The sequence below is a fragment of the Phyllostomus discolor genome, chromosome 14 (genome assembly GCF_004126475.2).
Source record: "Phyllostomus discolor isolate MPI-MPIP mPhyDis1 chromosome 14, mPhyDis1.pri.v3, whole genome shotgun sequence".
NCBI lineage: Eukaryota > Metazoa > Chordata > Mammalia > Chiroptera > Phyllostomidae > Phyllostomus > Phyllostomus discolor.
In genome coordinates this window covers 16,091,674-16,116,544 of record NC_040916.2, presented here as the reverse complement: position 1 = coordinate 16,116,544, position 24,871 = coordinate 16,091,674, and the positions used below count along the sequence as shown (strand labels likewise).

General features: G+C 47.0%; 1 protein-coding gene and 1 long non-coding RNA gene across 2 annotated transcripts in view; one reads left to right on the top strand and one right to left on the bottom strand.

The window, feature by feature from the left end:
* LAMC1 (laminin subunit gamma 1) overlaps positions 1-24,871 on the top strand; it is a 111,897-nt gene that overhangs the window by 13,571 nt on the left and 73,455 nt on the right. The gene's annotated exons all lie outside the window — the stretch shown is intronic.
* On the bottom strand, positions 1,061-22,811 carry LOC118498178. Its single transcript, XR_004900696.1, has 3 exons — positions 22,801-22,811; positions 8,900-8,903; positions 1,061-1,948 (listed from the first exon to the last, which is right to left on the bottom strand). It is a non-coding gene; the product is annotated as an uncharacterized LOC118498178 (long non-coding RNA).

Genomic DNA, 24,871 nt, shown 5'->3' with positions numbered 1-24,871 from the left:
GACTTGTTAGAACGAGTCACACAAGCCCTGATTTTATGTTTAAAAGTGAAAACTTGAACCTGTAGGTAGAAGGGAGAGCTCGGGGGTGCACCGCAAACAGTTCGCATTAGCAGGTGGGGCCAGTGATTTTCAGCCTTTCCCTCTCATGGCACACAGAACCGATTTCTTAAATTCTGTGACACACCCAAAAATATTGCATTATATTTTTTGCCAATCTGACAAAAAAGGTATAATTTTCATTCATTCATATGCAACAGCTATTGTGTTGGCTTTTTGTCATTTTTAAATGAAGTTTCTGTTTTTGTGCAAGTCACTTGACTAATACAAATCTTTTTTAAGATTTTATTTATTTTTAGAGAGGGAAGGGAGGGGAGGGGAGGGGAGAGGAGAGAGAGAGAAAGAGAGAGAAACATCAATGTGTGGTTGGCTAGGGGGTCATGGCCTACAACCTAGGCATGTTCCCTGACTGGGAATCAAACCTGCAATGCCTGGTTTGCAGCCCACACTGAGCTATGCCAGCCAGGGCAGCTTTTTGTCATTTTTAATTGGACAGTCTAAGGGAAGAGAGGCCAGTGCCCTGACTAAAGAGTCAGGTATTGGTTGCATGGTTTGAATATTCTCGTGGCACACAGTTGAATGCACTGAACCCAGGTGTTGCAGACACTAAAGAAAAGAGTTCATCTGGGGCTTAGCGAATGGGAGCAACAGTGTTCAAATGGAAGGAGAATGGCCTAACATTCACTGTGCCTTCACTGCATGAATGGAGCTCCGCCCCCAGTCCCAGCGCCAGGAAACATGTTCCAACCCACACGGGGGCTGCACGATTTTCGTGATTCCTTTCCTTTTCTCCTTTGTTTCATGTGGCGACCTCCTCCTCGTCCCTTCAGAGCCCATGGCCGACTTCAGCTCCGGGAAGATTTTGGTGGTTCTGATTCCTCCTGGCCCCCCGCAGTACTTGCCATTGATGTTGCCTGATACTCATCGCCACTCATTCATTTCCGAAAGTCCCACACAGTAACACAGAGCGTGCCTGTTGGTTAAGCCAGGGCTACATTGTGTTGTTTCCTCTGTTTCTGCTGTTAGACTGAGGTTCATTGAGAACAAATTGAATGTATTGATTCAACTAACAAATACTTGAGTACCTGTTACGTAAAAAGGTATCCACAAAGTGCTAAGCGGACCAGGCTAGAAGACCCAAAGCTTAACTTCTGAGTGGAAGGCATGCAGTTCCGAGGGCCCACCCCCAGGAGGGGTTTCTCTTTGGCTTTCTTATTTCTGTTGGCTTTAGCTATCCCTAGTGTATGGCATGATGCCTTTTACCGTGGGTGCTCAGAAGTTTTGCCCGAATGAATGAACCCCTATTTCCTGTGGGGCTGTGGCCACAGAACGCAGATGGAGGGAGAAAGGGCCCTTGGGTTTAGATTTCCCCCAATAGGTGGGGTTTGCCTTTACAGGGTCATCGAAATCAGGCAGGCGGGGTGGGGGTGGCTGGTGCATGGTTGGGGCGTCCTTACTGTCACTGTTAGGTAGAGATCTGCCACAGCAGCGAAGAGCCCCAACTGTAAAGCAGTTGGAAAAGCAGTGACGTTTGTTTTGCTCTTTCATGGGGTGGTGCGGAGGTGGGTGGGCAGGTGGGTAGCTCCACCCACCCAGATGTTCCGGGACCCAGGCTCCTCGTTCTTCTCTCTGCCACCCCTGAGGCTGTGGTCCTGCTGTGTGTGGCGGAAGCTGGGCCCGGCACCTCCGAGTTCCAAATAGGAAGACACTGACAAGGCGTGTGCGCTCCATTCCTAGACTGAGACCTGAAAGTGGCGCATCATCGCATCATTGGCCACCGGGGAGCACTTAGTCACCGGGCCACTTCGTGCATGCAGTGGGGGCTGTGTCCAGCCACAAGTTCGTTGTGGGGGCAGAGAGGGAGAACTGGTTCCGGCAGGTGGCCCTGGCACTGCTGTCCACTCCTGCTCTTGGTGACCGAACTTGCCAGTGCCGTGCGTGCTGCAGAACCCTGCCTCTCCTAGGGGTGGTCTTCCTGGAGCCCCTGCTCCCAGAGGCCCCCTTCCGAGGCTCACAGTTTTAGCGATTGGATCTACAAAAAAACTAGCAACTGTGGACGCTCCACCCGAGTCTCCAGGAGAGGATGGCTGTGGAAAGAAGGGGCGCGTGCTCACCCTGCTCCTCTCGGCGCTGTCTCGGATATATTTGTTTCGAGACTTGACCAGGTTTCATTCCCTGGGTCCCCCCCTTGGCACCGAGACCGTGTCCTTCACACTTGCCACTCTGTGTCAGGTCCATTTCAGAGGAGCACCTCCCAGACGGGGTCTCCATGGAGCTGACAGTCCCGACCCTGCTTGCCCTCAGCTGGGACGGATGAATCGAAGCTGGTGTGAAGGCCGATGTGTTATAGACGGAGAAACTCGGAAAGTGCCCTGTTGCTTGAGGCACTTAACTGGCCACTTGAACGTTCAGTCTTGTTCTGGAATCGTTTTTTAATGTGTGTTTTTCTTCCTTGAATTGTGAGTTCACGGAGGGCAGGAAACTGTGTTTAAACGAGGTGGGTCAGCCGCTGAGAGCTAGTACTTGGCCTGGGGAACCGTGGTCGACTTGGGGAAAACAGGTGGGCTGTGCAGAGTGCCTCCTTGGTAAGCAGCGGTGACCCCGCGGGGCCACGATCCACCTGTCCTTGCAGTGAGGCGCGTTCCCCACTCGGACGGTAAGGCCACCCAGCGCCCTCACTCCAGGTCAAGTCGTGCTTTGTCGTCCAGTGTCCGGAAGAACCCTCTGCTGCTGAGCACTTTCTGCATTTTATACACAGAATGGAGGGGCGCGGGCTGGTCGTTACCTCCGGAAGTTTACCAGCGATTCTCCAGACAGTGATGCTGGACCGACCGAAGGCCGTTTCTCAGCGTTGGGCTCCCAGTGGGCATTGGATAAATAGATTATTATCTAACGAGATGAACAAAGCCCAATGAATAGGAACTTTTATTCCGTCAAGAGGATGCATTGTAGTAGATACAGTTTAGGAATCTGAGTGGATGGGCTTTTAAATTACAGTAAGGATATTCAGAAGTACAAAGAGAGCACTATGTAAATGTTTAAGAGGAGCAGTAGTAGTGGCTAAATTCTAACAAAAATACCTATGCCAAGAAAAAAGTATTTCTTTTCCTCATTTTTTTGTTTCTGTTTGGTTGTTTCTTGTGAAAATGCGATTTCGTCTCCAACACCTATGCGTGCTTTTGTTAGGAACCCGGCGGTGCTAAAGCCGTTCCGTCCGAGATGACCTGAATGGGAGGTAACTTGGATGCTCTCGCTCTGGGAAGCAGGCCGTGTCGGTGGGGTCTGGGTCCCGGCTCCATCCTCACTGTCCTCGTCTCCCCGCCCACCTGCCTGCTCCTCACGGCTTTGTTTCCCTTTCTGTCCACTTGTGTCGCATCAGTGACCAGTGTCTCTAGGAACCTTTTTTAAAAGATCACTCGGGTTGACGATGAATGTGTAAATGGCTAAGTGTCAGTATTAATAGGTGATTGCTTTTGCCTATAGAGTTCTCTCAGCTCGATTTTTGCTTTCTGAAAGATGGTAGTCTCCTTGGATTATTATTATTTTTTCTTAGTCAAACTCATTGTCTTTATTTGCTCAGAGTCCTTTGCCATCACTCTTTGCCTAACATATGTCATATGCTCTGGGCCTTACCGCTCCAGGTTTCTTTTTTGGGGGGGTGGGGGCGGTGTGGGGAGAAGGAATTTGCCTTCTCTGTAAATCCTTTTCAACGTTCTGGGAGTGACTACAACGGGCTCATTGTACCGCTCATGGGGCACTTGAGCATGCTGTCTTGTTCTGGAATCTCTTCCATGTGCATTCCCTCATCCGAGTTCACTGGGGACAGGAAGTAGGATTTAAACCACTGGGTCAGCAACTTGCACCTCGGTGCCTGACTTGTGAAACTCTGGCATTAGAATGTTCTTGGGTTGCCTGGGTGAATGAGAAAACTCAATTCTAAACTGATAGGGAAGCTCAGGGCTGAATTTAAGAATGAAATGTGTCCCGACAGTGGCTTTGGGAGAGCGTTGGAAAGAGAGAGGTGTGTTTGCCAACCTCTGGAGAAAGGCCCACACAGTGCTGCTTTCTCGAAATTTAAGCCGTCACCCGCACTGTGGACAACAATACCGCAAGACCTGCCTGTTCGTTCTGATGAATTTTCTTCCAAGAACAGGAAAAGAGCTGAAACCAACTATAACATTGTTTCTTTTTAAGAAGCCTCCTCTTCCTTTCCAGGATCCACAATGCCAAGTTGAATACCTTTCTTTTTTTAGGAGAGCAGAGTTTCTCAGACTGGGAGACATTGAAAGTTTCTGTTTCGCTAAGTACAAAGCCCTGTAAAGTAGGTGTTTAAATTCCTTCTTCATGTCATTTGCAAGTGTCACACTTTCCTTATAAATCCTTAACACCGATGGCCTGCAAACCCAGCGATTATTCCTGTGGAAGGGAATCTGTTGTCGGGCTAATGGGTCCCAAGTGCTTACCAATAACACACAACTCATTTCTGGAGGTTTTGTTGGTGTGTGTTTTTTATGTGGATTACTGTGAAGTGTTGCTCTGTGTTTACGGGTAAATACAAGATAAAAGAGATAATTATATTGTTTGTGCAACAGACTGTCAGTCTGGGTGCATAGAAATCAGAGTAGAAGTGGAAACTTCTCTCTGAAGTGGGTGAGTGACTGTAGGAGCGCTCCCTCCACCCTCATATCCACCGCCCTAGATTTTGTGTCTTACTCCCTTGCTTTGAGGAGAAGATAGTGTTATCATCCCTAGACGGTATATTGCTTGTCTTTGAGTTTATAAAGATGGTTTACTATGTGTCATCGTGTCTCTGCAACTTGCTCTTGTCACTCAGTACATTTCTAACGTGTAGTTGTAATTCACTCGTTTACATCCCTGTGTAGGATTCCGTTAAGTGATTGTCGTACAGGTAATTTATTGGTTATCATGCTGATAGACTTTATGTTGTTGTTAGTATGAATAATGTTTGTTAGCATTCTCACATATGTCCCCTGATGCTTATGTGTGAGAGTCTCTTTAACTGGGCAGCTGGGTCATAATAAGTATTTTCAGCTTTATGAGATTATGCAAATAGTTTCCAGAGGTGGCTGTGCCTGTTGAATGCTCACCAGCAGTGTTTACAGCCATTGATCCCCATGTGGGATTGTTAGAACTCTTAAATTTTGCCCACTTGATGGTGTGAAATGATATCCCAATGGTTTAAGTTTCTTTTCATGTGTTTATTGGTCTTTCATGTTTTCTCTCCTGTAAATTAGCTCATGTTTTTCCCTAGTAATTTTTAGTATTCTTTATGTATTTTGTCTACTAATCCTCTATCGGTGACATATTGTCTGTATCTTCTACCAGTGTGTGATTTATCCTTTTTATATTCTTTATGGTATTTTGGGGGGCAGAATATCTTAATTTTAACATGGTCAAATGTGTCAGTATTTTCTCTGGCAGTTAGCCTTTTTGTGTGTCTTCATCTATTTTCCTTCAGGGGTCTTCTAAAGTTTTAAGGTTTGCATTTTACAGTTGATTGTGCGTTGTCTTTTACCTCCTTGGGCAAATTCCTTTCTCACTTACCCTTCTGGTTGGGTGATTTCCTCGCCGTCTCTGTGTCTCGGCTCTCGCATGTGGGTTTGGAATCGGGTCATCAAACGGTTCAATAACATCCGTTTACCTGGCTGGCTCAGTGGATTGAGCGCGGTCTGGGAACCAAAGTGTCCCAGGTTCGATTCCCAGCCAGGGTACATTCCTGGGTTGCAAGCCATAACCCCCAGCAACCGCACATTAATGTCTCTCTCTCTCTCTCTCTCTCTCTTTCTCTCTCTCTCTCTCTCTCCCCCCTTCCCTCCCTAAAAAATAAATGAAAAATAAATAAAATCTTAAAAAAAAAAATAACATCCGTTTGGATCTTGGTGGAAGTTGCAGGGACACTAAATGTCCGTTTGGGTTGAGTCAGTATCTTGACAATACTGAGTTTTTCTATCCATGAATATAGTGTAATTTGAGGCTTTCCTTAATGAATTCCAGGAATGTTTATAATTCCCTCCTTGTGAGCCTTGGCCTTTTTCTGTTAGATTTATTCTTGGGCACATTTAATTTTTTCTTGCTATTACAGTTTTTTTTTCTAAAATTACATCATTCTATCTCTTGGTTGCTGGCATATAAAAGTGTAACTGGTTTTTGGGTTTTGATTTTATAATCACTTGCTTAATTCTCTTATTAATTCCCATTATTTGTGTTTAGAATCTCTTGGGTTTTAGACAGTCATCTGTAAATAATTATGGTTTTGTTTCTTCTTACCAATCCTTAGCTCCTTTTATTTATTTTTTCTTTTCTTTGTTGATTAGAATAATATACAGAATTTCTGTTTAAACGTTCTCCTTAAATACTGTGAATTCACAAAGCTTTGCTAATTTGAAAGGGGAGAGGTGTTTTTATTTTAGGTTGCATTTCTTTTGTAATTGTTGAGGCTGTTTTTTTATCCTGTGGCATAATATTTATTTCTGTAAGCTACCTCACTTCCTTTTTTTTGTAGAGATGTGATAGCAATACAAAAAATATTTTTTAGCTTAGCTCCCAACTCTTTTGCTATTAAACCACCTTAAGGAATGTTTTGGGCACAGGTTTCAGTGGATTAAAGTAGCTCTAAAATAGTAACCTTAGTAATACACACAATTATTCACCTCCCTGGTAAAATTAGTTTCCAGATTAGGTTGCTGTCCATATTGTTTGACATGGTAAGTGGTAATCTAGAAAATGAAAACACTGCTGTATATAAAATTCACTGACGACTCGATTAATACATTTGTTTCCCTAAAACACGAAGCACACTGCCCCAGCGGCAAGTCCAGCAGTCTCCGATACAGGGGCCTGGGCTTTATTTTGGTCTCCGTAACCGAACCACTCTTGGCTGCACAGTTTGATGGATTTCTCAAGCTTCTGAGGTATTTTAGGGCCGCCTTCTTGGTTTCCGATCATGAACGTGGGTCATAGACTTTAAGCTCTTTCTTCCTCTTCTCTTTAAAACTTAGTACACGCTGAAGCCTTACTCATATCTGAGAAGTGGGTTGAACTTAAAAAGGTCTCAGGACAAAGAATGATGAATCTATGTGACTTTTTGGAAAGATTGTCTCATACAACATAAAGTTTGATAAATGTGAAGAATTTTAAGTTCTTGGGATAGATAAACCCCACGGAAGTGGTTCTTGAAGGAGGGTGGTAACGTCCCCTGAGGGACATTGAGTGGTGGGGGGGTTGTTACGGGGGAGGGGAGAGGACGCAGTCCCGCACAACAGATTGCCCGGATCCTGCCCATCTCTGGGATTTCTCAGGGGCTGCTTGTGCTATTACAAGCCCAATTATAAATATCTGAGCCTAGAATATAACAATGAGCCTAGAATATAACTTTGTCTTCCTACATAAACAGAGGTTTTGTAACATAATTCCATTATAGTTAACTTCTCGTGCATACAAGTACCATGCACATAAATATTTCTGAGCTGAGCAGGACTTCACAGACTGGGAAGGTCACCAGGCCGCCAGCGTCGCCTCTCGTGGTGCTCAGGTGGCTCATCCAGCTCATGTGCAGCGCTCTCTGCCTCTCTGGCGCTCATGGTCAGAGGGACTCTGCATGTGCATTGCATACGCTCAGCCTCTCTTCTAAAACACCGCATGTAAAAGGAAAGTGTGGATAACATTCCATCAAAATTTTGAAATTTGCCTTCACAGTCTTTCCTACATGTGAATAATAGTAGCATGTCTATCCTGCCAACATTTACTTTTTCTTACGGAGCAATGAAATAATTAAAAGTAAGTAAATGTTTCATAAGGAAACAAGCTGATGGAGTTGGCAGGGAGAGCGCATTCTTCCTCACGTTCTCCGCTTTGACGGCCTGGGATCTGTCCTGACTTGTTATGGCTCCTCGGGTACAGCAGCGCTGCTTTCTACCTGCAAACACGTGGGCGGGCTGCTCTGTTACGCTCACTGCGGTGCTCACCTGTGTGTCTGCCCCTTCGTGTTCTGCGTGTCTCGTACAGAACGGCATCCAGTCCTTTTCTCAAAATTCAAACCTACTCGTAAGTAAGTAGGTACAGGTTTCTATGGGTTACCTGTCTTCTACTGTAGTGACCCCCAAGCCTTTATCTGTTGAAATCCGTATGTTTTCTTTGAATTCTGCTTTATATCGTAGTTAGGGCTACACACACACACACCCACACTTGGAAGTTATATGTGTTTTAGATTACATAACTTGGGGGTTTTGTTTTGGGACAGTAAAGTGGAGGGATTACAAAATATTTATTAGGGAAAGGGGCAGGAGTCTGGTGAGCTTGAGCCTCACCCTGCAGCAACTCACCCTCCCATAGGTGGTCTGCTGCCTCCTGCCACGGGTCCCCCCCCCATCCGTTGTCATGGAAGCCAAGGCCGTCTTTCTAAAATGCCAGGTGTCACTTCCCCGAGTGCTACCTTGTATTAACTTCCTGGTTTACATGTGTTCATGTGGAAAGCAATCCAATAATTAATTAATAACGGAAGAATAAACTCTGTGTCGGTCAATTGTGAACCTGCTTCTGCCCCACCCGGCGCAGTGTCTCGCCAGCCGGACGCCTGGCACGCCGGGGCCGTGTCTTAAATGTCTTTGTGTCTCCACCATTAACATCGTTCTTTGCAACTCGCGTCTGCTCCAGAAGGAGTTGCTGGTACTGTGAGCCTACTTTTCTCCCATTATGGTGGAAAGTTGGAGAAGGTTCTCCACATTTCCTTGCAGCTCTCCCTAGTCGTGGAGCACAGCTGCTTTTCGAGTGCGTGTCAGTGGGGAGCAGCACCTCCGCATTTCCATAGTGGCAGGCGGCCCACCGCCCTCGATGGAGGGAAGATGCGCAGGAACAGAAGGGGCTCAACTGGGTGGAGGGAAGATGTGCAGGAACGGAAGGGCTCAACACCGGGCTGGTTGTAATTACGGTGTTAGGGTAAGATGTGGCAAAAGCATTTAAAAATTTTTTACTTCTCAAAAATGTGTTTAATTGTAAAGAAGTCTTGGTTTTAAGTTGATATATAAAGGTCATGTCACCATTACATTGTTGACGGTTTGTTTTGATAGCTGTTTTCTCCAATGTGGAGTTTGATTCATGCATGAGTTTTTGTTTTAATTCCCTGGCATGCTTTTGGTTTTGTTTCCTGGTGAGGGAAATTGTTTCTTTTGTCCCTGAACGTGCTCTTCCATTCTTCCCAAGTTATAAAAAAAATCATCCTGGACCCTCTCTCTTCTGTGCGTATGTTTTAGCCCCGGTACGGCGAGACGAGGTGGGGCAGTATCTCTGGTAAATCGGATCTGTCGTGGGCGGCTTCTTACACGAGTTTCTGCATGTCTTCCGAATTCAGTGTCCCTGCCTGGTGTACTTAGCATCCTGTGTGCTGGAAATACAGTTCCCAGCCAAGACGGCGTTACCTACGAACTGATCGTTACCCATCAAATTTCAGAGTTGCTATTGATCAGACCAGAGTGTAGGGTTTTGTTTTATTACCTGCTTACTCTCCTGGTGGACTTCAGTACGTTGTTTAATAGGTTTTCCCCACCCCTCATTGGAAATGCTGAGTACGTCTGCTTTGTGAGTATCGTGAATAGGGCTGTGATGTAGCTGCCTAACTCTGCGTGTCTCTCTGCCGTTGAGTGCAAGCGCACTAGTGTTTGTAAGGCCTTAGGTGCTTCAGCCTTGAACTCTGAGGAGCAGAATCACAGTGTACCTGTCGCTCTGGAATTTCACCTCTTCTCCTGTCCTTCTAATGCAAGGTCGTCAAGTGAATTTTTCTTCACCAGAGTGTTTAAATTTCCAGTATTCAGGAATTAGCAAGTCATGGCTGCCTGGGGTGCAGCACTGGTCAGTGGCTGCAGATGACCACCAGTGCTTTGACACTCCTCCCTTGGCCCGAGGGCTGGCCTGGGACCGCTGTGACTCACATTGGATAGCAGATGGGATTCCAGGCTTCTGCCTTGGTCTCCCGGAGCATCACGTAGAAGTCCGACTGCCCTGCAGCCACCAGGCCTGAGAGGACATGGGCAGGCTCCCTGGCGGGTATTCCCGCTGTGTCCAGCCTCCCACCCATCCCCACCAGGGCACCATGCATGACCACCCAGCTGCCACATAACTACCACCGAGTGTGGAGTACAAGAGTCACCCAGCCGAGCTGTTCCCAAATTCCTGACTCTCAAAATCATGAGACATAAAAATGGTTGTTGCCGAAAGCCACCAGGCTCTGGAGTTGCTCGCTGTGCAGCAGCGGAAGACAAGCCGGCGGGGGGGGGGGGGGGGGGGGGGGGGCGGTTGCCGAGTCTCTGGGGCGTTGCCGAGTCGGAGAGCCTAAGCTTCCCTTCCCCAGGGGAAGGCAGCCTTGCTTCCTTCTGGGAATGGAGGCTTGAAAGGAACCCGGGGACGCCCTCACAGCAGAGATCGAACTTCGTGGCTTCCGCTGCAGAGCAGCAGGTTGGGACCCAGCACTGTCCCGGGGCCGTGCATTTTTGTGTGAGAGCTGGGGCTTAGCTGAAGCTTCAGGCCAGGGGGTTTGCTGCCACCGGGGTCTTCCGTTGGAGAGAACAGGCTCTTCCCTGGTCAGCATCTTTTAGTGTCCACCGCATGGGAAGCTAGCACAGGGACCCACCTTTGAGATGGTCTCCAGGACAGCATCTGTGTGGGTGATGGCCACAAAGCAAGCTGCATTGGGAATCTTGGTATCCGTAGCTTCCTACCATTCCCCTGACCCGTAAGCATCCCGTTTATGGCCTGCTGAAGAAGACGTATCGCCCCTGGTGGCCGTTCGGGGCGCTCCGCTTTGTGGGCCCACCGGGGAACCCTTCGCCCTGTCTCCCACCATTCCCCACAGGAGTGCCCCCTGGCCACCTGCCCAGTTTTGTGTGGCGCTCATGTCCTTTTCTGGCTCTACTCCTGCTCCAGAGGCACCCCACTGTCCACCCTCACCCCGCCTCTCCGAGACGCTGCCGGCTGATCAAGGCAGATTCCAGAGGCTTTCTGTTTTCTTGGAGTCTTCCACCTCTTTATTCTTCCTGCTCCTGTCCCGCCCTCTCCCTCAGCTTGAGCACAGTCCTTGTGGCTTTTGTGGGTGTTTGCCATCTGCCCCTTAGTAGGTTGTAAGCAGTGCGAGGACAGAGAAGACCTCGTTTATAATACAATGTAGTGTACATTGAGTTATTTGCATTAGGTGAGAAACCTTTTCTCTATTTGCATTTTCTTTTCTCTTACTCCAGGAAACCATCTGAGAGTTCTCTAGAGGTCATGACTAGAACTTTCGGAATTGTCGTCTTGAGAGCCCGTGGGTTTCCTTATGGAAACACGAGTGAGTGAGGCAGGGGCCTTGCACAGGGCTCGTCCCCTCCTTCCTAGCGTTGGCTGCAGTGTCTGTAACTCTTTCCTGCCCAGGGAGGGACACTTGGGAATGTGTGTTTGGGTTTATGGTACAGGAATGCTGCAAGTCGGATTGCTTGTTAGGCTTTAGAGTGCGTTAAATGTAAAAGCTTGACACAGTTGCTTTAAAAATGGACTTCATTGTCCCTTTTTGATGGTCAGTTGAGTTTTCCGAGATATCTTTGACGGTAGCCTGTTAACAGAAATACATTTTATATTTCTGCCTAATCGGCCCATATAACTGAAACAGGTTTCTCAAAACCCGTCGCACCATCATTTCATCTATTGTACTGGGGTATTTTCTATTCTCGTCTAAGGGTATTGTTTTTAATGCTGGTCTTGACCTAACTTTTGTTTTTTCATTTCAAACTAATGTATTGCTTTAAAAATGCTGAGATGATAAATGCTTGAATAATAAGGGTCTGATACTGAGGCTCATCAGCTTCCCTAAGGAGATGAATGTTTTGAAAGATCACGCCGGTGATGGATCCGATCATAAAGATCTCAAGTAATTCAAAACCTACCTCCCATGAGCACCCACCCTTACTGAGACTAGTGTATTTGGGGTTCAGTGGACAAGCATCCCATCTGTCAAGCTTGATTTGTGCTGTCTTTATTCTTAAGGTGTCTTCACTGCCCATTGCCACCCCCCTGCCCTGAAGGCTCATTGGTCTTGCCTTCCCTCCTGAACCCATTTGTACCACTTGTTACAGGTGCCACACAGACCTCAGAAGTCGTGGCACGACCACACCCACTTTACAGAAGAAGAAACTGAGGTCTGGGAAACGTAGTGATTGCCTAAGATCAGGTTTCCTGCTTCTAGGCTGCGCTCTCCCGCTACTCTGTGCGCCATCTCGGTTTTTGAGCTTCTTCTAAAAACAACCAGAAAGCCAGGAGTGGAAGGGCGTGTGCGTGGGCCTGTGCCTCCTGGGACAGAGGGCCGCTTCCCAGTGTGCGTCCTGCTCCCAGGCTGCGCACCTGTTTTATTTCGATGGTGGGTATAAGATTTGAGTCATTCTGTCCTACTTAACATTGCACCATAAGCACGAATAAGGCTACATTATGAAGCACCTACTGTGTGCAAAGCTTTGAGGACTGGGAGCTTTGTAAGAGATTCGGTACCTCTGGAGAGCTCACAGCCTGCTGGGCTGTTAGGAAGCGTGGGGATGAGGAGGATTCCGGGGCAGGACTGAATATTCTTGAACTCGTTAAGATGTTTTTTCACAAGACAGATGCAGAGAGACACAGAGCGGTGCTCACCTGGCTCTCTCTGCTCCCCCAGGAGAAGGTGTTTGGTGCTGGCAGGTGCGTTTCAAAGCCACAGTGGCGCCCACTTCATAGCTGCCAGGCACTCGATGTGGTCAGTGCTCATTTCTTACCCCTCCTTAGCCACCTGCGATGGGTGAGCATGTTTCAGGATACAGGCTGATACCCAATTTGACTAGGTTGCCTGTCTCCCTGGAAACTTCCTAGACCATCCCAAACCATATAGAAATTTATTTAAATATTTTAGCAGCTTTTAAACTGTTCCCTAAGCTGGTGGGGTTGAAAAGTTGAAAACATACATATATATCACCCTTGTTTAGTCTCTGTTAAAGTTTTTCTTTGTTTCTCCTCCTGCATAGAGACTGTGTGTCCTATCTAAATATTACACAGTGATATTTTTATGTGCACTTGAACACCTAAACAGTAACTAGCTCATAATTGAAAGTCACCTTTAGGATTTGCTCTTGTTTAGCAAATATTAGCAGACCTCATCTCTTTCCAAATATAAATCGTCAGTTTATGTCACTGAGTATATTTGACCGTCCCAAAAAGAGGCGTTCTCTCATTCTGACATGGGAGGGCATTTATTTATTTTTGTCCCCGATGTAGCGTTCCAAAACTTCGTCACTGTTGGCAGCTTCATCCATCCTAAATTTAGTCGGTTCTTGGAAATATACTTAAACACGCAGTTTAAAGGTGTTATCTCGAGCTTGCTGATTGTGTGGTTGAGTGAATGCGAGTTTATGTCTTGTATTTTATCCCGATATCATAGGGATACTGGGGGTGACTGAATTTTATAATGCTTTGCAATTTTTTTTTATATCTTTTATGTCTATCTGCTTCTTGAAATGCGAACAGTGCTTTTTTGTATGGTGAAGACTCCTCTGGTTATTTTAATTTGCTTGGCTGGTGTAAATTTAAGTCTGGTCTTGTTTTGTCTCTGTGTTTATGATAATAGATATAATAGATAATAGTGAGCTATATATTTTTTTTTGTTTCCAGAAAACACTCATTGAAAAGAAGAAGGGTGGATTTGGTGATTTGAAAGTCCGGTGTGTACATGAATCATTGGAAAACACATCTTTAAAGCATTTTGGGTGAAATTTTGTAGTTCTTAAATATCTTTTCCATTTTCCTGTAACATTTTCTTATGTCTCAATACGTCACTATTTTATTTTTTATTTATACTAAGATTTCTTGTTAACCAAGTTATCACCGAAGACTGTTTATATAGACCTGAAGTATTTTTTGTATGTCTGGGGTGTGGGTGTTCTCAGTACCTCCCAGAAAACCTTCAGGAATTCTTGCCCACCTACTTGGTTTCCCTGGAGGGTGAAAGAAGGTGATTAATGAAAGAGAAGGAAAAAAAAACACCTCACAAAAAGCTACTGACAAAAAAAGCGACTTACATGTTTATTAAAGATAAAACCCATTGGCTCCAAGCCCGGCAGCCAAGGGCTTGTCAAGTAAGGCAATAGCTATAAATGGTTCTGTTTTTATAACACATAACATTTTCTTTCCTTGGAATAAAGTCTCAGAGGATTTTCTCGAGAGCTAGGTGCAGCAGGACAGGATCTGTGTTGCTCCGTGTCTCCGCTCAGGGGAGGTGGAACGTAGGTAATTGCCCCATTGTGCTCCCTACAGCTTGTTGCTTATCGGTGACGTTTCTCGGCATCACCCGACAATGAAGTGATCTCTGAGTCCTTCACAAGCAAAGCATCTGTGCTTGGAGGAGCGGTTTAAGAATAAGAAACTTGTCCACAGGTGAGGGGGGGATGATTTTGTTAACTTGGGCTTGGCTCTCTGGTTTGAGAGATGTTCTGCATGAAGGTTGATGGCTGGACTGCCCATACGACCTATCACGGTGGACCGTGGCATCCCAGTCTCTCAGCCCAGTGGCCCTGTTACACGCCAGCATTTGGGGTGCATCCACCCCACGTGTGTGGTAGGAGATAATGAAGTGATCCAAGGGGCCACCTGGTCTGATCCTTCATTTTAGCCAAGGAAAGGAGCCAGGGTGAGTGACCCGCCCAGGGTCAGTCAGCCAAAAGTGTGTGGTGGCCTTGGGCACAGAACCCAGGTCCTGCAGCAGGCTGTGGGACAGTGAAAAGAGGACACGTAGGTGTGAAACGGGGAGGGGACAAGCGAGTGCATGCGGTTCAGGGTTGTGTTGCGTGTGGCAGAGTGGGTGCAGACCACAGACTCCGGGGTTAGGTTTGAACGGCATCTACCACTGATAGGCTGTGTGGTACTTGCGCAGGAAACTTGAGTGTTCTGGTTCTGAATTCCTTGATCTTAGGTGTTGTGGTGAGTCAATAGGATGATGGTGCGAGGAGCCCAGGCAGTGCATGGGACCTAGCAGTGTCCCAGGATGGCTGCTAGTGTTGTTCTGGGAGTTCATGGGGTCGGGGGCGCAAGGAGGAAGCGTGAGCATTGCGGTAGTGGGGGGCAGTGCCAGGGCTCTCCAGAGTGGGGGGAGTACATACGTGAACGAAGAGGTTTGTTAGGAGAAATGGGCTTGCACGAGTATGGAGGCTAAGCAATCCCGAGACCTGCTGCCTGCTGGGATTCCGGTCTGACTCCAGAGGCCCCAGAGCCCGGGAGGGAGCCAGTGCTGTTAACCCCAGTCCAGGGGCAGGAGAAGATGTGCTCACGCAGCTCACGCAGGCAGACAGGAAGGAGCACGTGGTAAGTCCTCCTTCCTCTGCCTTGTTCTCTGCAGGCCTCGGTGGATCGGACGATGCCCACCCATCCTGGGGAGGGCTTCTGTCAGCACGTTAGCGCGTCCACCAGTTCAAGGGCTGTCGTCATCGTCTGGAAACACCCTCACAGACACTCCCAGGAGTGATGCTTAATCTGAGCACCCCCACCCCCCCGCCTTGGTCCAGACAGCACATAAATTTTATGGCCAGCACATAAAGTTATCCATCCCGAGGAGGCTCTGTTGATGTGGAAGGGAGAGTCTTTTCGGAGCAAACCCTTAAAAACCTCACATCTGATCATCGCACTGTGTAAAACCCATCCTTGGCTCCTCATCACGTATCTAGAAGTTGGAGCCTCCGTGAATGCACTTTCCCGCTTTACTTCTTGTACTTAGTCATGCTGAGTCTCTGGCAGTCCCTGAAACGTGGTATGCACTTTCATTGTTTTTCGTGAGTAGCCGTTGTCCCTTTACCCTGGCCCACCACTCCCTGTTCGTCATCCTTCCAGACTTCATTCACATTCCATTTCTCGGACCCTGGTTTCCTCATCTCCTGCCTTCCTTTATGGTGAGTCACTACTTCCATTGCGTTTCCATAGTGCCCTGTACACAGTGTTACAGCAGTTACTAAACTGTGTCCTAATGATATGCGTACGTGTCTGACTCACTAAATAATCATTAACGTTCCCTGAGGTCAAGGACCGGACTTAGTCATCTCTGTACCCAGAGCAGCAGATCAGTGCCGGACCCGTAGTAGATTCTCATTAGAGGCTTGTGTGAATGAATGAATGAATGAATGAACGAATGAATGAAAACATAAATGACCACAATTAGAGGCTATCCTAAGTTGCTAGACTAGCATGAGCAAAAACAAGGATGGAGAACTAGCATTATTTTGATGGGAGGAAGGAGACAGTTTGGTTGGAAAGAAGGGTTTGTGTTGGGAAGAGGGCCTGTGGAGATGAGAAGATGGGATCACTCCATCTGGAAGGTTGTACCACGAGGCAGAGGAATCGAGATGTCTTATGGAAGGGGCCGTTTCAGGGTTTTGGTCGGAGGAGTGTGGCTGCGCAGCAGAGTTACGGGAAACTTCGTCTAGGGGCGGGATGGTCTGGAACAAGGAGAAGTTCGGGCCCTGGAATACTGGTTACATTATTGTAGCAACCCAGATGTGAGTTAATGAGGGCCCAGAAAGGCAAGAGGAGAGACTTTTGAAACAACAAACCTCAAAACCCTGGCAAACTAGTTCACTTTTAGATTTCTCACATTTTGGTTTGCCAAGGTGTTATTTTTTCTTTTCCTCTTCCCTTCAAAAGTAAAGTCCTTTCTATTTAAGTCTTTGGCATTGGTGACTACAAATTCCACCTAAATCTGAAACTCTACACTTGGAGTTTTCAGAGGAACAAATGTTTTTTTGTGTAATAACTCTTGTCTTTAGGGTTTAAATTTTTTTTAAATTTATATTTATTTCAGTCTAGGCTCATCTCTGCTGGGCCGTAGGCCCAGAAGGAAGCTTGGGAAATAATTTGTCAGTCCCTTTGTCATTTACAAGATGTTCCTATAGCCTCCTTGTTATGGCATGGCTTCCTGGCATTTTGTCATCGCTGTCATTGACAGTGGCAGCTGGAAAACAGCACCTAAACCTTCCTTTCTTTCTTTTTCTAAGTTTCTGTGTCTTTTAAGTTTTATGTTTGTTTGAAGTATTTCTGTAAGGTCTTTTTTTAGTGGATCATGAACAATGTCAACAGGAATTCTAACCAGAAGTCAGTTTTGTTCTGTGAACTTGTACATTGAAAAGTAAGTGACCTGACGGATAAACTTCTCTCTCCCAACTTCACTTACTGTTGAGGCAGACACAGCCAGGCCTGACAGAAGGGCAGGGGAGCACATACAGCGCCTACCCCGTCCCGGCCGGGAGCGAGGTGCTTCGCAGACTTGGTGCTGAATGCTCGCAAGAGCTGGTAAAGTCAGCGTTGCTAGTTTAGTTTACTAAGGAAATTAGGCTTTGGGCAGTTACATGGGGTCGCTGTGCATAATTGGGAAGTGGTGGAGAAGGAAGACCCATCCTTTTGAATGTGCCCTGTTGACCCTGAACGTTGGCAAACTCTCTTAGTAATAGGACCCTTTATCCAATGAAATCGAACTCCTGATACCAGAGAATGGATGAGAAAAGTGTTGTCATTTATGCCGATTTAAATTAGGTTACTAAACTTCATGTTGAGAGTTATGTTTCAGTCTTTAGCCTGTTTCATCTTTAACTTATTCCCATATGTATTTTGTTTGCAAAGTAAGCATTCAAAGTCACATGGATAATTAATTCTAATAGCCTTTTTTTTGCTGCATCAATATTATTATTGTTTTTCATGTCAGAAAGTGTTAAAAATTACTATGTGGGTCCTTATTTTTAAAGATTTTACTTTTTATTTATTTATTTTTAGAGGAGAAAGGAGAGAGAAAGAGAGGGAGAGAAACTTCAGTGTGCGTGCTGCTGCTTCTCATGCACCTTGCAACCCAGGCATGGGCCCCAGCCGGGAATCGAACCGGCAACCCCTGGGTGCACAGGCCAGTGCTCAAGCCACTGAGCCACACCAGCCAGGGCACTCTGTGGATCTTTAAACTAATAGCTTCTTCAGTAGCGTGCCTGGCAGTGTCAGGGCAGTGTCTAATTACTCTTGACTCAGAAAACTTGAAGGAGAAATAGTGGGCCATCTTGTTTTCGAGTTGCATCAGCAGTGGTATCTGGTGATGGTCACACTACTTACCAGTTCAGTTCACTGTGGCGGGGAGTGGCCGGGGAGTTGGTGAACACCCCCACATCCCGTTGCACTGCTCATCGTCGGGTGGAAAGTGGTTTTCGAAGAGACCTTCTAACACCGTGAGATGTTCATGGGTGCTTCAAAAACATGGAAGCCTGCCAGCTTTTCGCTCAGAGTTCCAGGGTAGTCGCATTTGTCCTGTTGTGCACGTGGAGTGCACACTCACTCCCACCAGCGGTCCTCAGTGCAGTGAGAGCGGCGCTTGTTCGGCGGGGCGGGCAGGTTGTTTCACGCAGACGTGTTTCGTTTCAGAGAGAGTGAATTCATGGAATTATCAGCCAAAAAGGGATTTTCACCGATCTCATTAGAAATGTCCAGATCAGCACAGTGCCCCAGAGCGAATGGCAAACTGAAGTATGAAGAAGCGTGGAGATTGTTGGGTGTGGGTTTAGACGCCCGGAAAAGGAGCGTTTCCGCGGTGGCATAGGGAGACTGGCAGCTCCGGCGGCGTCGGCGGTGGCCGTTTGGAGGGTGCTGGCGCCTGGCGCTCATTGGTGACCACTCGGACACGGCTGGGCGTTCGCTCTCCTGGGGGCCCTGCCCCCTGAGGTCTCTTCTGTCGCCACTTTAAACAGGGCAGCGTGATGACCCATACGTCTTCCTTATATTTTTTCTGCAGAAACGTGTTAACAAAACCAAGCAAGACAGAGAGACACGTCTGTCTCATAAAATTCAGTTGTTACAAAGAGTTTAGCCAACTTCAGCCATGGAGTAAACTTGTCATATGCAAAGAAAGGATGTTCTCGCTTGGAATCTTCCCTGGGTGGTATTCTAAAATAATGCGACTGATTTTATTTCCATAATAGCATGGTCATCCATCAAACTCGATGCTGAATTTTCTTCTTCCTCCTCCTCCACGTCTTCTTCTATTTTTAGATAATGTTTGCCTCTTGCATAGCTCATTTCTGTCAGACGGTAACGCACTTGGAATGATAAAGTCCTTAAGTTTCTATTGTCAGGTAATGACTATAAAAGACAGATTTAAACAATAAAGTAAAAAGAGAGTAAGAACCTGAAGCTTTATATCTGTTTTGAAGTATCATGAAACAGAGTGGGTAACGTCTTTATTATTGTAGAGCCGACTCTCGCGCTGTGGCAGGTGCAGGCCCCAGGTGAGCAGGCGACTGCAGGCTTCCCTGGGTTCTGAGTGTGGCACCCAGGGCAGTGACCGTGTGCGTGCTGTAAAAATCCTACAGAAGCAGACAAGCCCGAAAAGGAATTCCCGAGAAGACAGAGCAGAGCTACAACCAACCTAATTAAGGACACACACGTAAAACTTCAAATGCACCTCGGAGATGGAGGAGAGTTTTTCCAGTGTTTGCACAAAAACAAATCGACTTGTCTGCACGAGTGAGTGCATTTGGTGGTTAAAGTTATGTGTGTAATATGTCTAAGTATATATAATACATCTAAGTGTACGTGTAAGGCAGAGTTCTCCGGGGAGACAGACCCAGCTGGAGATAGATGTACATACACACACACACACAAACATGTCAATCACATGTGTGTGCATAAATTCATCTATAGTAAGCACATATATACATAAATCTCTACATATGTGTGTGTGTGTGTGTGTAAATTTATTTTAAGGAGTTGACTTACGTGTTTGTGGGGACTGGCAAGCTTGAAGTCTGTAGGGCAGGCCAGCAGGCTGGAAATCCAGTTAAGAGTTTATATTACAGTCTTGGATTCAAAAGCTGGGAATTCAGCCAGAATGTCTATGATGCAGTTTGGAGGCAAAATCCCTTCTTTAGGGAGCTTGAGTCTGTGTTGTTGAGGCCTTCAACTGATTAGATGAGGCCCTTCCTTGCCATGGAGGGTAATCTGCTTTACTCAGAGTCTACTGATATAAATTTAATTGCATCTAAAAATTACCTACATCGCAACATCTGGAGTGGTGTTCGAACCAGCCAGCTGGGTACCATAGACTAGCCAAGATGACACATGAATTTAACCACCCCGGTATGTATCTTCTTCATAGAGAGGCAGGTGGGAGGGAGAAATGGAGGGAGAGAAGCATTGATGTGCGAGACAAACGTTGGTCATTGCTTCTCATCTGTGCCCTGACTGGGGACAGACCTGCAACCCAGGCGTGTACCCTGACTGAGAACCAAACGTGTGACACTTCGCTTTACAGGATGACACCCAACCCACTGAGCCACACCAGTCAGGGCCACAGTCTGCATCTTTAATAATAAGCTTTAAAACATTATAAATATGTTAAAATTTAAATTTCATTCAGTGTGAGCACTTCTTTGGAAGCCAGCGCTCTGACGAGGTTTAGAAGTACTTGACTCTGAGAGGCAGCAGGGTAAGAGCCAAGGATTGGAGCTGAGTGGCCTGGGTTCAAATCCCAGCTCTGCCACTTATTATTTGTGTGACGTGGTCAAGGTTCTTAAACTTAAGTTTCGGTTTTCTCATGTATAAAATAAGGTGTTACTTCACCAGACAACTTTGATAATTAGAGGAGAGAATGCTTGTAAAACTCCCAGTATGGCGATGGGCATACAGTGGCATTCAGTCCGTGACAACTGATCCTTATTATTGTGATTATTATCAGAGACTCAGATTTACACTGCATTTTAAGGTTTTAAATTTCCCTTTATATCCTGCACACTGGAGCCTTATACACAAGTGTCCTGTTGAGTGTACTGTTGGTATCGCTTTTGAGGAAAATGGAATAAAAATCTGGCATTCTTAATTTTATCATTCTCCTTTTTAAAATAAAGAATATTATAATTGAACAAACAAAAAGAGACAGTAACCTACAAAGGTGTTCCCATACCTACATCTGCTGATTCTCGAAAGAAACCTTGCAGGCAAGAAGGGGCTGGACAGAAGTATTCAAAGTCATGAAAGGCAAGGATCTACATCCAAGATGACTCCATCTAGCAAAGCTTTCATTTAGAATGGAAGGGCAGATAAAGTGCTCCCAAGATAAGGTCAAGTTAAAGGAGTTCATCATCACCAAGCCCTTACTATATGAAATGTTAAAGGGAGTTACCTAAGAAAAAGAAGAAGATCAAAGAAGTTTACTCAAAACTATCAACAACTGAACCTACAAAAACAAAAACAAAGCAAACAACTAGAACAGGAACAGAATCACAGAAATGGAGATCACGTGGAAGGTTATCAGTGGGGAGCAGGAGGGGAGAGAATGGGGGAAAAGGCAGGGAATAAGTATCATAATTGGTGGGTACAAAACAGACAGGGGGAGGTTAAGAATGGTATAGGAAATGGGGAAGCCAAAGAACTTACATGTACAAGCCATGGACATGAACTAAGGGGGGAGGGAATGGTGGTGGGAGGAGGCTACAGGGTGGGAGGGGATAAAGGGGGAGAATAAGCATGGGACAATGTAATAGCATAATCAGTAAAGTATACTTAAAAAAGAGATAAATGACTGTGATCTTACAGTATCGTATGATGATTGTATGGGGCACTCTTAGAAGGATATGCTACAGAGCTTGGGACAGTAAGCTTTGTTTATTGCGTCTTTTAGTCATTGATACATAATTTTTCTGCAGTCATAGGTTACATTTACATAAATTCTAGGAGTGCATCTGAAACTTAATTTTTCGTTTTGATACCAGTGTTCATTGTCTAGGAAATCTTTAAAGCAGGTCCTCCTCTTACAGATTTCACACCGAGACCTTGTTTAACTGTTGCTGACTTACTGATCAGCTCTGGCATTTTGCTCAGAATTCAAAATTAATCTCTGATCTACAAAACTTTTAATTTTGTTTGGAATACTTTTTTGGTAAGTGCATTTTTTAAATCGTGAAAGCACTCTTATTCCGATTTTGACAGAACGATCGGGGTGCTTCCCCCTGAAGGTGGCCGCACGGCCGCCCAGTGCATTCTGTCCACTTCCTGTCGCTGGCGTTCCGTTCCGTGCTGAGTGCGCTGTAGCTCGTCCACGCTGACCCTGATGTTGATGGTGTTGGGAGTATCATGATAGCAGAGAGGACTTTGGAAAGATCTCTTACTGGGGTTTCTTATTGGGGCGATAAAATGAATGGGGAAAAGAAACTTAACTGTTTATCGTGACTAATAGAACTTGAGACTAAATGAATCTATACCACCGTGTTGTGTAGGTATCATCATTATCATCTTCTTTTTCTTCTTCTCTAAAGTTCAGAGCAGTGGAATGTCACGTCCAAGGTCAGACAGCCTTTAAATGGGAAACGCTGGGGGTGAAGCCCAGGTTCTCCAACGCTGGTGTGTGCACTCCCCCTGGACAAGCCATTTCCCAGCCTCAGACAAGCCCTCACTGTTTGCAGATGCAAAGGCAGGAGGGAGCTGTTGGAACGACAGTTGTTCAGAAACCTTCAGTCTTGGGTAGGGCGCAGTGAGAGGACGAGAGTCTAGAGTGTGAGATCCTCAAGGGCGGACTTAACAGCCGTCTTCCCTTTTGGGAACACTGTGTGATAATTCAGAACTGTGGCAGGTAGTATAGTTGTGACAGGTAGTGATGGACCCCCCATCTGATGCGGCTGAGGTGCTTCTGAGGGTCTGAACATTTGTGCCAGGGGTCACGCCGGAGCGTTAAGAAACTGCATCCCCGCAGGACCCACCCACAGGACTGCCTTGGGTCACACCACCAGCCAGATGAGCAGGCCATGGCTGAAACTTTTTAGAAAGTGGGAAGCGGTGGTAAGTTCAGTGGTACAGCCAGCACCAGAATGCACCCAAACAGATGTGCCGCTCTGTACATACTAAAACCAAGACGGACTTAATCATTTGAATACACATTTGTGCCAGACAAACAACATCTTTGAAAAGCGAGCACTCTAGACAGACGGACCATTCCAAACCCACTGAAGTCTGGATACAAATTATTACAGACGTACTGGCAAGCTCAGCATAAGGGCAATTTGATGCACAGTGATGGCTCCAAAATACACCACACTATTGGGCATCTTGATTTTCTTGCCCAGATAACCCAACCAAGCATATACTAGGAATCACGTGCCCATTTCAACTTAGATACGGGGAAGGGGGTCAGACTGGAATTTCTTTGAAGCCATATCAGACCAATTTATCATTTTTTTATTTTTTAAGGGATATAGCAGACATTTATTTGTTTCAGGAAATGAAAGAATTGACCCACTTGAGAAGAGTTAAGCTTCCCCAGCTTGAAGCAGATGGGCGGGTCAGGACACTGGAGACCCACTCTAGTCCACGCCCACAGTTCCTGGACGGCTGGTGTGCCCTCCTAGACCCTAGAGAGCCACAGAACGGCAGAGGGACCAGGGAAAGATTCTCTCAGTTACACACCCCCGACCCAAGCTGGTTCCGCATCAGCTCCTCCTCTGGTTCTGAGATCCTCTCCAGCCCTGTTGGCTGACGCTGAGGATACTGTATTCCGGGGGGGAGGGGCCACATCCTTGGCCCCTGGGCTGCTCTCTCTGGTCCTCCTCCTCCCGCTGTCCCAGAGCGGTTCCACTCGATCTTAGGATCGACTTGTCCTCCCCCTTCCTGCAGGCTGGGAGGGCCTCTGGTGGGAGTTTTCTCCTCCTCCTTTCCCTTCCTATGGGCCTCAGCCTGGCGATGGGAGACTGTCGGGCCCCCACTCTGTTCACTCACATTGTCTTCACTCTGCCAGGCTGAGACGAAGGGGCCAGCCCCTGGGCCTTCCAAGGTCTCTGTACCAGGGCTGCTGGCCGTCTCCCCTCCTGCATCCACACGCACACCGCCCTTGCGTGTCACTGCTGCTGGTCCTGGTCCCGCCCGCCAGTCAGGCCCTGCTGGTGCTGGGTTAGGAAAGACAGTGTGTCCCTGAGCACAGAGCATTTGCATGAAGCACATGCTGTTGGACACCTTCCCCTCCAGCATAAGCAAGAGAGGCAGCCCTAGACACCTCAGCGACCAGAGGGAGGCTCCTGATGCTGACCTGGTCTTGCTCCCCTTCTCCATGGAGCTCGGCCTGTGCTGAGAACAGAAACGGGGGAGTAGAGAAGAAACTGCGTAAGACCAGAAAGGGCTGTCACCTGTGTTCAAGAGCTTATGATTAGGAGGACCCTTGAAGTCACCACGTGCAGTCTCCCAGTGGGTGCAGACACTCCCCTGCGGCACGCCCACAAGGGTCGCTGCAGCTTTGCTCGGACAGTTCCAGGGCCGGGGAAAGCGTGAGTGTGACTCACCAGGGAGCACCCCCACACTTTTACCTTGTACTCTTGTCTCGGCACATCTACAAAATGGATTCCCAAAGGGAGGCCGTGGTCAAAAGCGATGTCCGTTTTACCGTCTGACTGCTACTACCAATCGTGCACCTGTGGGCAAAGCACGTCACAGCGCCGCAGGCTTATGCAAAAATCAGTGTGTGGCTCAAATATGGGAACGGCTTTCTCGTAGTTAAAAATGTTTCAGAACAGATCAGACTGCCCGAGTCTGTAGGCGCATGTAAGTGTTCCAGAACAGCCTGGACGGTCAGGATGCTATTGGGTTGGGGTCAGAGGACCTGGTGTCTGAGGGACCTCCCCAGTGTCAGGGTCTCCGTACAGGGGCTCGTCTGGCCTGAGCCCCTCCACAGGCAGTGTATCCCCCTCAGCCTAGGGGAGCAGCCTGGGAGCCTCGGGCCCCCACCTCCGAGGGTCTCTGCAAAAACGTATCGCTGGGCTCTGCC